The sequence below is a fragment of the Atractosteus spatula genome, chromosome 16 (genome assembly GCF_055471065.1).
Source record: "Atractosteus spatula isolate fAtrSpa1 chromosome 16, fAtrSpa1.hap1, whole genome shotgun sequence".
In the NCBI taxonomy this organism is placed as follows: Eukaryota; Metazoa; Chordata; class Actinopteri; order Semionotiformes; family Lepisosteidae; genus Atractosteus; species Atractosteus spatula.
Window position 1 is genome coordinate 14,962,387 of NC_142721.1, and position 12,978 is coordinate 14,975,364.

General features: G+C 44.1%; 1 protein-coding gene across 1 annotated transcript in view; it reads right to left on the reverse strand.

Annotated features, from left to right (window-relative positions):
* Window positions 1-12,978, reverse strand: part of ano3 (anoctamin 3) — a 114,145-nt gene that overhangs the window by 64,438 nt on the left and 36,729 nt on the right. The window lies entirely within an intron of this gene.

Genomic DNA, 12,978 nt, shown 5'->3' on the forward strand with positions numbered 1-12,978 from the left:
GAGCACTATGGCTGCCGTCGCATCATCCAGGTGGGGCTGCACATTGGTGGTGGTGGAGGGGATCCCCATTACCTGTAAAGCGCTTTGAGTGGAGTGTCCAGAAAAGCTCTATATAAGTGTAAGCAATTATTATTAATTATTATTCAACCCAGGGATGCTACCATACGTGCTAAAAGGGAACAAGTAAAGGTTTATTCCATGCTGAAAAGAGAAGAAAAGAAACAACGTTTTGGCTGTGAAGCTCACGCAGCTACCTACTTTGAACTAAATACATGCTAAATTCCCATACAGAACAGGCATTCCTGCAGGTGTGCCAAACCTGTCAGTGTCAGTGCCAGTGTGTTCACCCTCCAAGAACAAGATACACCTAGGACTTGAATAGTGAATGAGTGTGGTTGGGGATGAAGTTCCTCTTGTTAGAAGAAGCATTCCAGCTTCCAGCACTCCCTGTATAACTACAGTACAAAAACATAGTCCCCCTTAAAAAACATGTGGACTAATTTAAGGGTGGAACACCTTGAGTATTAGAATACCAAACCCCTGATCAATCAGAACAGTTTTAAGATTTTTTATTAAATATTAAACTTACAGTATATCTACGTACCTCTTATACTGTATATATCTACTAAACATCCATGGACTCATTTTCTCTTACAGAATTATTTTTCCTTTTCAGAAGCAGTAAAATATTAGGAAAGTGGTAGGAAAGGTTTTTAATTTTGTCTCACAGCTTTCAGTTTCTTACTGCAGATTTGAAAGAAATAATTTCTCGTTTATCTGTTATGTCTTTCTTCCAATCGCAGGGCATATGCAGAGCGTGGAATTAATTCGCTGTTGATCTGCAGTTCATCGCGGGTCATTACTGTTCGGGATTAGCTAGTAAAAGGAGATTAAAAATCTGCTTACGACAGCTACAGCTGTCATTCTAAAAAAAAACTCTTCGAATTTAGACATTCTGCACTCAAACCCTACATCCCAATATGAGTTCCTGTTTCTCTCTGTCATATTATAATATAGTATTGATATCCTCCTGTCCGGTATTATCATGGCAGTCATGAGTAATATTTGCTTTTTCAATTGTTAGATTCCCTCTTTGTGAGTGTTGCTTTTAAAGGTGCTACAGTATGTGAAATAAAGATTATTATTATATACTGACAGACATTAAAAACGCAAAAAAAGACTACTGGAACACTTAGCATTTATTATGTTAATGCCCCTCAGTGTGTATAAAATTTTTAAAAGCAACTTTCAACACAACTTAGAAAGGAGCTTCTAAGGCAATGGCACAGCTCAAATGTTTGTAAAGCGCTGACGAATGGCCGATATCACAGTAGGGATACAATGAATAGTAGATAAGGGAGTAGCTCTCTTTCTCCCAGATGGGAGGTTCTGTGAAGTCAGTGCCCTACACCGGGGGCAGTAAGGATGCTTTCCCAGTTCTCTCATTCTTCAAGGGTTCTCCTCTTATGTGGGGAACAAAACTGAACCTAAATCAAAGCCCAACATCTTAGAATGCTCTTGTGCTTAAAGAGCCCTGGTATCCCTGGAAAACGCCTTGATCATATTATAAATGTCAGTCTTGCTTTCTCTCTCTGTCTCGCAGTTTGTGCTTTTGAAGGCGAAAAAATATCTTCTGGTCCTGGAAGGGGCAATAAAACCATTGTTTTTGCCATCCATCATGTCCTGTAACTATCACGCACTGTAAACAGAGCTGGCAAGGAGCAGGCGAGTCCGAAAGAGGAAGGAACAGCTCGGCAGACTGGAAATGTCATCTGTATCAGCACACTCCGGCCTCTCTGAAGAGGCACTGGCTGGTCACGCTCGTGCAGAAGGACAGGGGGACTGGCGGCTGCCTGGGAGAGATAAGGGCGAAACACAGCCGAGCCGCAGGAAGCCTAAGGAATAAAAAGAGGATCGAACCGAGGAAATGCTAATTCAACTTACGTTAACTGCTACGTTAATTACTTTTTTTTCCCCAGTGAAACTTAAGCAGCGCCATTGGGCTGCTTTTCTATTTTCAGAAACAATTCATGAGCCACGTGTTCTCGTTTTTAAGAGCTCCTTGTTAAAAGTGGGTGCTTGTCAGACACAGGCCTCCAAGTTCTAATTCACAAAATGCAAAAGACCAAAGCGCACACCCATCACAAAAGATGAAAAACAAGTGACTAATAGATGTTGATCAAATTCCCATTTTTTCTTGGCCCGCACTGAACAATCTAATGAAAATGATGGTGCCATGTGCTCCTCATGTCTCATTAAAAACATCATATCTTCACTTACTGTACTTGTTTGTATCCCTTATTTTTTTCAGCAGAACACAAGAAGCAGAGGTTAGAGAAGTGGTCTAAATCACAATATAAATCAATAAAGCCAAAAACAATCGTGACGTACAGAAGTGATTTGTTAATTGGTGTCTCTGAGGTTGCATCCACTGGCACAGGAGGATGGTTAATTTTGATAATTAATGTGATAATATAATATTTGATCATTAATGTGCCAGCAGCCATATCCCCCTGCAACTCCCAGCTGGCAGCCCCACTGGAGCTCAGCAGTGTGAGCCTGGTCAGTCCCTGGAGGGGAGACTCCTGGGAAAGCTGAGGCTGCTGCTGGAAGAGGTGTTAGTGGGGCCAGCAGGAGGCGCTCACCCTGAGGTCTGTGTAGGTCCTAATGCCCCAGTATAGTGATGGGGACACTATACTGTAAAAAAAAGCGCAGTCCTTTGGATGAGATGTAAAACCGAGGTCCTGACTCTGTGGTCATTAAAAATCCGAGGGCGTTTCTTGAAAAGAGTAGGGGTGTAGCCCCTAATGGCCAAATTTCCCATTGGCCCTTACCAATCATGGCCTCCTAATAATCCCCATCTATGAACTGGCTTCATTAATCTGTTCTCCTCCCTACTAATAGCTGGTGTGTGGTGAGCGTTCTGGCGCACTATGGCTGCCGTTGCATCATCCAGGTGGGGCTGCACACTGGTGGTGGTGGAGGGGATCCCCATTACCTGTAAAGAGTTTTGAGTGGAGCGTCCAGAAAAGCGCTATACAGTATAAGTGCAAGCAATTATTATTATTATAATTAAGGCCACTAAACAACGGCTTTTAGCTCACAGCGTCACCCATTACTGCCCACTCCTCTGTGTGTAGTGCTGCTGTCACACATTCCAGTTTGCTTTGCAATTTTATTCTCTCCTCAAGGGGTTCGCTGCTCTGCGCTCTGGTGCCTGCTAGCTCTCAAGGAAGCTGAACAGACACTGTGACAAAAGAACCCGCAACCAGAGACACGTCCAAGTTTCACACCTTATAAAGGCATTCACCCGCACAGTGCTCGCGGCAACACCAAAACAAAACAAGTGTTAAACCGATTAACAATTAAGACAATAGGCAGCCGCGTCTATTTTTAACTACATAACCTTACAGCTCAAAGGAAAAATGGGATGTGTGCTTCTGTAGTGAGTCTGGTGTTTATCGATTCACTTATTGGTCCATTGATCACCCCTGCTTTAGGGAGCGGTAACCACAAGCAATCTTTTCACAGACAGCACTGCTGGGGGTCAATGGAGTGAAAGGTCATCGACTCAGACCACCTCTTTCTGCCGTGTGACGTAACACCCTCAAAGCCCAGAGCACAGAAACACTGCTGGGGTTCGAGGAGTTAAGGGCCAGAATACAGTTATGACAGGAGCCTGCTGTTGCGTCGCTTAAGAAGATTAGCCGGCTGTTCATGGTCTCCACCACTGCCACCCTTCATCTACCTGGTTTGCCTGCGATTTGCTTAGGATTTTCATTGCAACTACTGCCCTCATCTACGATAGACACAGGATTTGTGCAAAGCCTCTTCTTGTGGAAACACGCTCAAAATTAAATGTCCCTAAAACCACCCATCGCAGTTCAAGCCCTTACTGAACTGTGATGCAATAGGCACTGTCCCCACACAAGGACACCAGATTAACTGGCTTAAATATTATTTGCTTTTTGTGGTGCTTTCATCAGATCTGTCTACACCCTACTGGACCTTTTAGAGGCGTGCACTCCCCTCGTCCCTCATCGTTCACTTAGTTTTCGGAGATAGAAACGCTTCAGGGAATATCATAAAGAAATACCATTGGGATAATCTGTTAATATCCTGTAGGCTGCAGTGACAGAGGAAAGAGAAAAGTGGCATCAATCCTTCAGCGTCTGTGAGCAGGCTATTGCACAGACAGCTGGCTTACAGAGGCCTGCTGGTTATTAGTCAGTGATCGGCTGGCACTTGGAGCACGCAGTGCAGCGCAGGACTTGACCTGCTGTCATGATGCAGATTTACTTATTCCATTTCTGTACAGCAGATGTGACATTAGCAAGGTCACTTGTACTACGCTACAAATGAGCAGCTCTGAGAACTGCAACCCCCCCCCCCCCCCATCACACATACTCAAGCACAGCACAATAAAACGACCAATTTCTTCGTAGGACTCTGCAGCAATGTGTGCAGTATGTGTGTGTTTTTTTTTTTATTTAGTCTGCCACGAGATTCCTCGTGGGCTCAGACAGTCTGGTCCTGCAGAAGGCCAACAGAGGGGCCCTCTGTCCCTCTGCGACAGCAGGGAGTTCTCTCCCGGGGGGAAAAGCACAGGAGAGATGCCAGCAGGAACGCCACCTGTTTAACGGAGCACCAAGCTGTGACTGAGGAGGCGTCAGCTGCCCAGGGGCACCCAGCACACCCTGGACGGATGGAGGAACACAAGAACCCCCTCCATCACATCCCCAGTCGCTGTGACTGCATTGGCCACAGTTTTAGTGACTCTGCTGCTCTTGTGACAATTGCCAGGCTTGGCCTCCGGTACATAGGTCACCCCAGAGAACCTAAGGTTAATGGAGCTGGTTGCTGCTGCAAGCAGAGCTGGTGGACCAGTAGGTGGCACTCTTTCCTCTGGACCGAGGACGTTCTTAACATTTCTAAAACGATGAGGACCCTGCGCTGTAGGTGGAGCTGCCCTTCGACTGAGAGACTAGACTGCTGGTCCTGACTAGTTGGTCATTAAGATAAGATAGATAAGATGACTTTATTGGCCATATACACTTTCTTGCATTAGGAATTTGTCTTTTCGCAGACCCCAGCTTGCTTTCCATGAGAGACAGACAGGGAGAGAAGCTTGGGGTCAGAGCACACAGTCAGCCATTGTACAGCGCCCTGGAGTGGTTGGGGTTAAGGGCCTTGCTCAGGGGCCCAATGGAGTAGGATTCCTCTGCTGGCTGTGGGATTTGAACTGGCAACCTTCCAGCCACAGGCGCAGATCCTGAGCCACAGAGCCACCACTCCGCCCTCCACCCAGTCATTAGAGATCCCCTGGCACTGTTCATAAGAGTGTCCTGGATAAAGTGCACTCTGGCATGTGCCACCCATGTGGATACTGCACTTTGCTGGGGAATGAAGTGCAAACCTACTGTACATGCAATGAGCCTTGGGATCCCACTGGGATGAAAGACACTACCGTGTATAAAGAAATCATTCTTATAGCTACATGAGGCACAGCTGCCAAATGGCAGATAGATACTGTAGGCCCCTGATAAAGACTGCACATAATTACTCTTAAATGCTTTTCATCAAGGCAGATTACTGGCAGGCTCTACATAAATTCTGTTCATGTATGTCACTACAACAGCAGCACCAGTAAAAAAAAAAACACTTTAGAAATTCAGATATTGTTTTAGGGCTTTTTTGCTCACTCTGCTTTCAGATGTCTAGGTGTCGTGCTGATTGTATTTATTATTTTTATTTTTGAAAGGACTGGTGATTTTAATTGGCACTCATTTCTGACATCTTCCTTGCCTGAATATCTGAGCCACCATCTGGTAATTGCATATAAAGTCTCTCTGGAACAGATAAAATTCTGCAAAGGAATAATGATTTACCTGCACTGAAAATGAGGGGAGATGTCAAAAGTGTACTTGGTAGATTTCCTATTGTTTTTCAGTCTGGGCTTTTACAGTACATCACCCCATCAATCCTAATTCAGATACTCAGGAATGTAACCATTTAGATATGGACTGATTATTTAAAATCTAAGCATGCCATTCCCTTTAACAGGAAGAAGGAAGAAGGGAAAAAAAGTACAGATATGCAAAGAAAAGCAGTCCATTTGGTGACCACATCTGGCCAGATTGAATGTCTGTAACCACGTGTTGATAAGAGACATGGATGCAAGTGTTGGAGAACAGCAAGGGCATTCCCTATGTTTGAGCATTCCATCCCAAGAATCTTTTGTGTTTTGCCATTGTCTCAACTGGGTAAATCCTGGAGTTCCGTATGATATGTCCATGAACATTTTTGTATCAGGCAAGCGAACTTTACAACGTAACCCCTGATCAGTTGGTTTTCTAAGTCTTTCACCCTAGTGAAAAATATCAACAATAAAAGGTTTATTTCAACCCGTAAGATATAATGAACCTAAAGGTAAAATAATAAATGCATATTTTAATTTCCCCTTAATGTCTCCTGTGAGATGTATACTTGTGAATTCGTCAAGAAAATGGGGATCAGAGATATCTAAACACACCATGGAGATGACTGTGCTGCAGCGACTGAGACTCTATGTATCTGCCAGCCTGTTTATGAACATGATGCTTATATTGGTCATGGCAAGCACAGATTGACATCCACATGGTGCTTTAACACCTTCTGATGTACTGTACTATGATCCAGAGGGTGGGAGGCTTGTAGTACTTGCAATATTGAGAGAAAAGAAACAAAATCGTTCTTGGCATTAAAGGTTTCAGTAGATGAGGCTTCAAGAACCTTATCCTAGATGTGGGAGACAAAATTCGATACAGAAACATTACCTCTTCAAATAGCGCAGCAAAACACAACACAGCCGGCAACTCAGAAATATGAGCCATTCTGAATTAGGTTCCTGGCCAGAGAGGACTGGAGATGTACAGCCCATCAGAGGGGAGATGACAAGAGAGATTGCTGTGTTCTTCTCCCTGACCCTGCTGTCTTGTCTGTCTTGTCTTTTACACCTAAAGTTCCCTCTTAATTCAGCTGGTGAAGTAGTTGTTCACTTCCCCACCTGATCTGCAGCAAAGTGTGGCACCTGCAGTGGAACATAATGATATACTATGATATAATACAGGTGAGGCTGCATTTCATTGGTGGATAAGTGAGTCCTCTCCCACTGCATACAGTGTGTACTGTAAAGTGCTCTGGGACCCTTTGGGATGAAAAGTGCTATATAAATGCAAGCAATTCTTGTAATAGCATTTATAATGACAAATGGAATCTCTCTACACAGTACCTGAACCAGAAATGAGATGGACTCTCAATGCAATGCTATTCATAGCATAGAGGCAGAGTTCCTGCCTCCCAGGTCTATAAACCATTCTGTTTTGGAGCAGTGTTCAAATAATCAAGCACTTAAGACTTCGGAATGAGTTAAATTGGATAAATTAGGTAATTAATCATTCCAGTTAAGTACCAGAGATCCCAGATGGAGTACAAACTAAGAATCCCTGTGTCACCTCTGTCACGGCAAGTACCCAACTCTCCCAATAAAGACATTATTACATTTTTTTAATTGAGTTTATTTCTGACAGCCTGTGTTTTTTTTGTGAAAGATCTATCCTGAGCATTTGACAGCCAATGATGCATTTAACAGCTGCTGTCATTTCTGGTTACACGACTCAACAAAATCAAATCACCACAAGTTTCATTATAAACTTACTGTATAAACCCTTTTCATGGCTTGTAACAGAGACGTGTTCCCCACTGTGGAATCTTGGCAAGGAAACTAACTTGACTGAGATCCAACCCTCATTCGAAACAGAACATATGTCCTCGCGGCACTATTATCGCACTGTGTATGAGGCGCTGATAAAACATCAATCATTAGCATTGTTTTTCTCATGCATCTCTCTCTGACCTTGGGCAAATAGCACTGTACCAATGCTGTAGATGCATTACATTCACAGGAAAGAGAAAAAAGATTTCCGGAACATGAGGGGAAACAGACTTGGCGGATAATTCCAATACAAATAAATCCATTCCTGCAGTAGGAAAATGTTAATGCTCTTTTGTGACACAGGAATTTATTCTTGAATCAATAACGGACACAATATAAACAGTCAGGTGAAAGTGGCTTAATGTCATTGAAAACATCCGAACAGCACTTTTTCTTCTATAGCTTAGCGTGTGTGTTCTCCCTGTATGGCAATAACTGGATAAAACGGGCAACATTTTACTTGTGGGCAATGAAACCAACTCTTTTTTTGATTTCCACTTTACAAATCTCTCTGCTCCCGAGCTGTTGTGTTAGTTACTACTGTACCATGAAAACCACATCAAGCAGAGCTGGCAACTTAACTCCCATATTCAAATTGTTATACATTTTGATGGCCTTGAGCCAGCAGCCATATCACCCTGCAGCTCCCAGCTCCCAGCTCGCAGCTCGCAGCTCGCAGCCCACTGGAGCTCAGCAGGTGTGAGCCTGGTCAGTACCTGGATGGGAGACTCCTGGGAAAGCTGAGGCTGCTGCTGGAAGAGGTGTAAGTGGGGCCAGCAGGGGGTGCTCACCCTGCGGTTTGTGTGGGTCCTAATGCCCCAGTATAGTGATGGGGACACTATACTGTAAAAAAAAAAAATGAGCGCCGTCTTTTGGATGTGATGTAAAACTCAGGTCCTGACTCTCTGTGGTCATTAAAAATCCCAGGGTGTTTCTCAAAAAGAGTAGGGGTGTAACCCCGGCGTCCTGGCCAAATTTCCCATGCCTCCTAATAATCCCCCTCTATGAATTGGCTACATTACTTTGTTCTCCAAGGGCAGGCGGAGCGATGCGCTGGTTGGAGTATTTCTCGGTTGCATTTAATGGCAACGTCAGCTCAAAGATTTGGTTCAAACCACCAAATGGAGACGGGCCGACAAGCGGACCCTGCTGATGTGGGATTAACGCTAGGATGAGAGAGATACATCTTGATGGCCTAACTGCCCTACTCCTCCACATCAGAGGCACAGAAAGCAAAAGTCTCGAAGCATCTACAAATCCTCTTCATCCCCATATAGTCAGAGATTCTGGATTATGAGGATATGTTCTGTTATGCAGCCCAAAAACAAATTAAATGGAAAAGTCTTTATCACCTGCCACATATAAGAGAAATATGTTTAATTACTGTAACTGATTAAATCACTTTATTCTAATTAAATTTAAAATTAATACTTGCTAGAACAACAATTAAAATGTAAGTGCTAGGCAGCAGATGATGACTATACGGTATTTACTAATGTAGAAATAGATTGCCTAATTTTCTGTTTCATTTATGGGAGTTATATTTCTTTACTGCAGTAGCATCTAGTTCTACATTTGCTGACATGCAACTGGTAAGATCTCTACATGATGCGGTTTTCATTACTCACAGTGGTATTTAAACTGTTCCTTTGGGATTTTCAGGGAAAGCAAAAGTGTTTGGAGAATTTTGCCTTCATCTGCTGTCCCTTGCTATTTACTGTAGATCTGCTTACAGTGTCAACAGCATAAACTTTAAAATCCTTTCACTGTAACTGCCTATGGAAAATATAAAGCACAGCATTTAATCATGCAGCTGGGGTTACACTCAACCAGATGTTGCACGGATCGCAAATGGAAATCCAGGAGTCCAGGCAGGCGGTGAGAAACCCTCCACATTTCTCTTAGAGAAGGAGAGGAGGCAGCGTGGATCAGAGAGGTCTGTATAAAACAGACAACCTCTATCTAATTTCCTATAGACTATGTCTGTGAGTCTAAGCACTGTGAAAATCCCCCCCCCAACACACACAAAAATAGCTGTTTAGTGAGGGAAAAGAGATTCAGAATCCACTATTTCATCAACAAGCCCAGCAGCAAGCTAGGAAGGGCAGCAAATTGAAAATAAAATAGCTTTGTGTTACAGCAGCAAAGATACAAATTTACCCATTTATCACTGCTTTTAGCAATGCAAGGTGTCTCGCAGAGCCACTTTGCTGTAGATCTCATGTGAAGAGCAACTCTGAGGCAGAGCGGTGGCTCTGTGGCTCAGGATCTGCGCCTGTGGGTGGAAGGTTGCCGGTTCAAATCCCACAACCGGCAGAGGAATCCTACTATGTTGGGCCCCTGAGCAAGGCCCTTAACCCCAACTGCTCCAGGGGTGCTGTACAATGGCTGACCCTGCGCTCTGACCCCATGCTCTCTCCCTGTCTGTGTGTCTCATGGAGAGCAAGCTGGGGTCTGCAAAAAGACAAATTCCTAATGCAAGAAATTGTAAAGGGTTAATAAAGTGATGTAAAGCACAAAGAGGGTTAAGGAACTTGCTGATGGTGATGCACAGCAAATTGCTGGCAGTGAGTGCCAGGGCTTGAACCAGGAACCTCCTGGAAACAAGTCCCTTTAGTTTAATCACCTGGCCACTTGTCTGGGAAAGCCCTTCAAACAGAGACTACAGGTAACTTGCAACACACTTTTCTCCCAAAAGTGACATGGTAATTCCAGCTTGATTTCCAGGTTTAAATGTCCATAATTACAAAGCCCTAGAATACCAGACATAATTAAGTCTCAATCTAGAACCATTCACATGAACGTGGTTCAGATGTTCCTTACTCTTTACAGCTGCAGCTTTTGGAGAGTGAAGCCTAAGTTTTAGGTACTGCGTTTTGAAACGAGCTTTACTAAGTAGGTAACAGGAGAAAGTACGTTCCACAGCCACAGAAACAGTTCAGATGTCAATTGGGTGAGATGAGCTGGTGTAAGCTAAACTGTGTATCATTGAGCCTGTGCCAGGTCACAAGCCCACTGCGACTGGGCTGTCCCAAGCCAAGGCGCACAACTGGCTCTCTCGGGGACACAGCGACCCCCTGTGGCCACCAGTGCACTTGCAGATCCACTGTGCTGTTGGGGGTGGAGAGCACCTTTGGTCCAATCTATCCTGAAACTCTGGAAGAGGTCTGTGTTGCCTGTCGGAGGTAAATTGACCAGTGGTTCAAAGGTGGGCGGGGCAGAGTAGTCCAAACTTCCTCATTCTCTCCTGTGTGCGGTTACGAGGTTAACAGCCGTGAACCACTGCATGAGAAACACACTTCTGGCTATTCCAAACTGGATGGGCAGAACAAAGATAATGTTCAATTTAAAATGTGTAGGAAAGAATTCCCTGGAACAAGCAAAACAGCCATGTTTTTGAGGCTCATACCCCGGTTTCCTTTCAAGAACCACATGAAAGAGAACTTCTGCTAAATTAACTACAAGCCACTTAAAAGAGGCTAGACAGGACAAATGGTCTAATAACAATTCTTAACTGTGGTTCTCAAAGTAATGAACTCCACTAGTTTAATATCATTACAAATCTTTATCTGTTCCAGAGTGCATCCCCAGGGTGAACTGGCAGCCTCATATTGAATGCCGACAGATCGGGGAGCTGCCTTCTTTCCTCAGAGCCTGAGCACAAAAGCCAGCTCAAAGCTACTGTCTAGTGTGCCAAGACAACCCCAAAATCCCTGGGACTTCAAACCTTCCATCAGCCTGTGTGCGAAAAGATAAAAGCTTCACAGCTCTCAGTTATTCCAAACATGTTTTACAGAACTCAAACTGTCCTGTTTTGTTATTGAGATATGGTCAGAGATACATTTCTCAGTTGGAAGTTCAATTTCCAATATATTACAAACATTATTAACACAAAGTACCCGCACATTTTAATGCAGGCAATAACTTCACTACATTGCACTACTGTAAATTGCTTATAATTCTGTAAGTACAGAACAGTTTTTATCAGCTGTTTTACAGTCAGTCTTGGTTGTAGAGTCTCCTCTGTTGTTGTTTTTGTTGTTGTTGTTGTTACAGTTGGGCTCTTAATCAGTTAAACCTTTTTTTATAACCTTTAATTGAAGAAAGTAATCGTTTTTAAAATTGTCCTTCTACTGTATAGCCACGTCTTCTGAGTATGTCATTTCCCAGAAACATAGTGACTATAATATTTTCAGAATGTATACATTTTCCTCTGCTGCATCTTTCCAAACAGCTCTCTGTGTTTAGCCATTCATCGGTTAATGATGTGCAGACACGGGTGTCAATGACTCTGTCAAACACACACTGTTGTGCGACTTCTCAGTGCTGCAGGGGCTCATGGGTTAGTGAAAAGACAAACCCTGCGGAAAGCAGGAGAGCTGGACCCCTGGAAGAGATTTCTACTACACAGAATGAGTTCGTTCGTGCTCGTTTCTAATCCCGTGCTGCTATTTAAAAACTGAAACGGTTTTCGGTGGGAAAAACAATGGGAAAAACCCAACAATAAAATTTCAGCGCTTGGTGAATTAAACTAACAAAAGTTCAGTTGCGATGAATACCGCAAGACCCGGCGGCGCACGTCAGGACTAGAACCGGCAAACACAGCGGCACAGTCATTATAAACAGGCAACGGTAGTAAATAATCTTTCCAAAAGCAAAAGGCAGGGCAATTAAGCGAAGGTGTATTCGGAGGGAAGGGGTGGACGCAGTGAGGAAGGGATAAATGGATTATTAATAAAACAGTATCACTGCAATTGCAACCCCACCAACTCACTCTCGCGTAACGGCTCCAGCCGGCGCTGCAGCAAGTTCGAGTCTAGTTTGGGAGAAACGCGGTCCAGGCGCAGCGTCCCCCCCCCCCAGAAAGTGACAAACTGCACCAAGCAACTGCAACGGTCTTTCAAGGAGAAAGGCACCCTATGCAGCGTGCTTTCAGACACCGGCCTTAATAAAAAGCAACGAAAAAGCAAAAAAAAAAAAGCATCTTATCAATAAGAAGAATAACCATTACTAACCCTTTTGCTGTCTGAAGGACTGGATAGACCCGGAGTGGTGCACCATTGCGGCGTGTGTTCGGCACCCCAGTCTCCCTCCCTCTCAATACACCTTATATACCACTCCCAGCCCAACAGAGACAAGACTACCTATGTGCTACGACTGCGTCGGCGCTCCCCGTTGCCTCCGACATTCCCGACGCTTGACTGAAGCGATGCGCAGCCCCGGCA